This window comes from Prenolepis imparis, unplaced genomic scaffold (genome assembly GCF_030444845.1).
Source record: "Prenolepis imparis isolate NDT839.2.m4 unplaced genomic scaffold, iyPreImpa1.0 SCAF_4, whole genome shotgun sequence".
Taxonomy (NCBI): domain Eukaryota; kingdom Metazoa; phylum Arthropoda; class Insecta; order Hymenoptera; family Formicidae; genus Prenolepis; species Prenolepis imparis.
Window position 1 is genome coordinate 19,935,698 of NW_028141162.1, and position 5,115 is coordinate 19,940,812.

At 27.8% G+C, this 5,115-nt stretch overlaps 1 pseudogene; it reads right to left on the bottom strand.

The window, feature by feature from the left end:
* Positions 1–1,734: 1,734 nt before the first annotated feature.
* Positions 1,735–4,864, bottom strand: LOC145935600 (uncharacterized; annotated as a pseudogene).
* Between the last annotated feature and the right edge of the window lie 251 nt (positions 4,865–5,115).

Here is a 5,115-nt window from a genome sequence, read left to right on the forward strand (position 1 = left end):
GCAGTGGTATCAACGCAGAGTACTAGAGAGAGAGAGAGAGAGAGAGAATGTACACACACACACACACACACACACATCGCGTGTAGACAACAGCTGATCGCAACGAGCGCCTCGCGTAATCGCCCGCGTCGGATGAGTTGCGCCGCTCCTGCCTACCGGCCGTACCCGTGCCGTAATTCGCTAAATTTTTCCTTTTATAATTTGAAAACTAAGCTTCAGATAAAATTTTGGCAAAGGAAAAATCGTCAAAAAATTAAGGCCTGTATAAGGCCTAGAACATTTTCTGTAGGCGCTATTTAAAGGTCTCTTCAATGCTTACAAAACGAGCCTACAGAAAATGTTCTACGACTTATAGGCCTTTTTTGTAGGTCTTGAAGAGACCTTTAAAACGCGCCCTCAGAAAATATAACACATAATATAACTATGCTCCGCAAAGAGTCCGCGACGACATTGTGTCGACTTTTAAAATTCAAAGACGAGCCAAAAATTTATCACTTGCATATTTCAAAAATATATTATTTTAAAAATAATATTTTATGACAGAAATTAACTGATTTTAATTGTATTGGTATTGTTCACAGAATACTATGGATATTTATTTATATGCAGATACTTGAAGACTGCATGTCAAATTTAATTTGAAAATATTTAATTTTTAATGCCCCGACCCGAGCACGCCAAGTTTTTGTTCGTCATTTTAATTGTTTCAATACCGGGTCTAAATCGTTTTGACTGTGCAGATGCATCATTCTTAAAAATACAAAGATGATTCTGTGATAAATTTTATATCAGATCAGATAATAATCTGCAAAATACACATTTATATTTGGCTGAGTAACTTTTCTTAAATATTTAAAATAATAAAGCAAATAAATTTTTATAAAACATAAATTTTTATTTATTTGGCGCAATTTTTTGATATCATTATTTTTTTTAGAAATATTAAGTTTTTTTTACAATAATTTAAAAACACTATTTTTTGTATAACACTTTTTCACATGGCGTGTGGACTTGGCGCCCTTTTTTTACCTTTTTTTAAAAAGGTAAGTTTTTTTAATGATAAAAACCTTCGCTCTTGTGCTTTGTTTTTATACATACAATACATAAAGATGAACATCCCTGCTTGAAAAATTCGATAGGATCAGATAAAAGAGAAGTCTATCTAATTGAATCGGGTTTTTGGTTCGTGAAAATCGGATTCCCTATCTAATATGTTTGATAAATTTTCTATCATTTTCTATATTATTCTACATATAAATATATTTAATGAGGTCAGATAAACATTGATTAAAAACAATAAATAGATTATATGCTAAATAATATAGGAAATGATAGAAAACTTATCAAACATATTAGATAAGGAATCTAATATTTACGAACTAAAAATACGATAGGATACTATAAATTTCGATAAAAACACGATCAGATAAACATTGATTAAAAACGATAAATAGATTATATGCTAAATAATATAAGAACTGATGAAAAATTTATCATACCTAACAGATAAGAAATATGATATTTATGAGTTTTTTAATCTGATTTTATTGGATTTCTTAATTAAATATACATATATATATAAACTATATATAAGTATATATAAACGAAAATAAAGAAAATTAATTTATCATTCTTTTCCTGTTTATAAAGTTAGCAAATTCTGAGTACGTTGCTGCTAATAAACGAATCGACTTATACCGTTTCTCCCACAATAACTTTTTGTGTGTTAAACAATTAAGAATTATTTTGTTTAATACCAATATTCTCTCCATGTTTTTTATTATTACTACGTTCTTTTGCTCGTTTTAACCACTTTTGGATTGCTTCTTCGCACTCTTTGTTTGTAGAACTCGGGATGCTTCTTTTCACAGAACCTATAATATAAAAACAAGATAAAAATATTTAGAAAATTGTAAATAAATTGTATATTTATTTAAAATAATAAGCACTCTGTTAAAGATTTAAAAACATTTTTTAAAATTTATTTATTATATTATACATCTCATATTTTTTTTATATTTTATATTTTATTTGATATTTTATTTGATATTTTAATCTTTTATTTTATATTTTATATTAATTTCTCTATTCTTTATTTTATATATAATTTTATTTTATTTTATATATTATACGTATGTTTTAATCATCCCTCGGTATAATTTTTATTCTTTTTTTATAAATGATTATAATTAATTCAAATTTAATTATTAAATAAGTTACATAACAGAGAGCCTGATATTTTTAAGAATATAAAGATTGAAAAAAATGCACATTTTTAAAAGATCATTTTTAAAAATATAAATATATATAATTAAATATAAATATAGTTACATATATGTATACAGGGTGTCCCCGAACTCGCGGATCAACTCTCGTGGGTAGATTCCTGGGATCATTTGGAGACGATTTTTCCTCAGCAAAAATGTCGAGGGAGGTCATCATTTTTTGCATGTTCCCAATTTTTGTCATCATGTATCTTTGTAACTAAGCCTTATATTAAAATTTTATTAAAGTAAACTCTATCTGAAATTAACTGAAGAATGTGATTTTGTTAATATTTTATTTCCACAAGGCTTAGTTTGTGAAAAACCCTTTATTTTCAATCGCTTATAACTCGAAAATTATTGGTGCCTCGACATTTTCGCTAAGGAAAAATCGTCTCCAAATGATCCCAGGAATCTACCCACGAGAGTTGATCCGCGAGTTCGGGGACACCCTGTATACAAAATATAAAAAAATTAATTTAAAATATAATGTATACTATAATATTAACTCTCTAAGGGACCATTTATTATATTAAAAACTGAAGTGACCGATAAAAAGTCATCAGTTACAAAAGTGATTTGATAATCTACGAAGAGAGAATGATTTTAATAAAATCATTAAATAAAAGATAATCTAAAAAACTACTTATCAATTATCAAATCCGCTAATTTTAATTTATTAAATGTTTTCTTGGTCCGCCTTCCCAACCAGCTGTAGGTTGCTGCAAGATCATTTGTAATAACCATTTTCAAAGCTCTTTGTGTAAAATTTTGTACAGAATTTCCACCAATTTTTGAAAATTTATTCATCTGTAAAATTTAAAATAAAAATAATATATTGAACTAAAATTTTATTAATTAATAATGTACATATACTAATATATAATAATGTACATATTGTAACACTCCAATAAAAAATGTAACATATATTTGAGAATAACACATTTATAAAAACTGACCGCAATGTTAAAATTTTTCTCGTTATTTAGGTATTCATTGACGCAGATTAGGTCTTCTTCGTTTTGTAGAGGAAAATTAAACATTGTGAAGAATGAAGTTGCTTCCTCCACTTGATGAGTCTTATCATTCGTAAGAATACGATTAACAGATGTGGTTAATTCTTGAAGAGAATCTGTATATTGCCACATGCTGGCTTTCAGTATATTTTGTTGGCGAATGATTTCTTTAAAATATTTTTCTGAAAAAAGAGTTATTTAATTAATATATTTATCAATCAATTGTCAAACATGTAATTAGGATAATAAATTCATTATTTTATAATAAGATTAATAAGTTTATCGAAAATAATGTACATAAAATATATATGTTACTTGTAATCGCCGAACTCGCCCATTGCCTGATTTTTTTAACTACAACGCGATATGAGTAAGCTTAAATGTCCACAACGCGTTCTGGGTATTTTATTTCGGCCACAACGCGTTGTATTTTCCAACGCTCAATGGCCAAAATAAATACCTAGAACGCGTTGTGGACATTTAAGCTTACCCACATCGCATTGATTATAAAATTCGGGCAATGGGCAAATTCGGCGATTGCGAATAACATATACATACCACAATTGTGTTTTATATGTACAGGACAACATTTACATTCTGATACATTTACGTTTAATGGTTCTATGAATGGTTCATCGTTGCCATTCAAAGATTCGTTTTTATCTACAAAATTTACAAAAAATACATAAACTTTTACATTTTATAAATTGATTAATAGTTCTGATTAATAATTTTATATTATAAAAAACAATTTACCAATCGATTGTGATAAATTCTTTTCAAATTTCTCATTTCGAATTCTATCATTATTATTAATAGCTTCACTCTTTTCTTTTGGCTTTGTTTTACTTATAGAAGTACTGGTGTCTGGAATAAAAAATGATTAGAGATCAAACGATTAGATGTGTTTTTTTAATTAAATTGTTCGCTATTGTTTTATTTTATCCCTAAAAATTTATCTTATACTTTTATTTTAAAAAGATTTAAAAAAATAAAAAATAGCGCCAGATACTACCATGTTTCTTGATTTATAATATCGTTAATTTTTAACAAAATTTCTATAATGTAGCAAATAAATAAATGCATACGAACCATTCGTTAAACGTGGAGGAGTCGGTAATTTATTAGTCGGCAAATTATTATTATCGTCTGATGACGACAGGTTGTCCTTCTCAAATGAAGAGCCGAACGTTTTTTTGATTGCTTTCCTTTTATTTCCGAGTAGCCTATCGGAATTTATGTCGGACGAATATTCCGCCTTTTTGCAATTTTCTTCTGCTGTTGAATAATCGGCTAGAGCAAAATAAGTATAACGTTACGACAATGCAATAAATAGATTTTTCACCAATTGATACATCAAAACACAATACGTAATATATTTACAGAAAGTTCCATTTCGTATAAGCCGAATAGGATATGAAAAGGCCAAGAAGTATTAGGCGCATTATGATGTTTTATTGCAGCCTTCAATTTTTCAGTTGTAAGCGACGGCCAATAACACTTGTTGTTCGATATCCAATTCGATGGAACTACTTCCACAGAATCTTCATCGGTGAAAATCACGATAGTCCATGTCTTCGCCATTTTTCCTGGAAATTATTAACAATTTGTGTACGCAACTTCAAAAATACATAACTTCAAATCAATAATTTCAAATATTATAAATATTCGGAATCAAAAGCAGTAAACAAACATAGAGGAACTCGATCTTTTGTCTTATCGTAAAATTTATTTGTCAGATATACATATATTCTCAGAGCAATTATTTTTGAATATTATTATAATATTCTTTGGAACATTATTCATCATTTTTTAAAATACTGAGAAGTCAATAA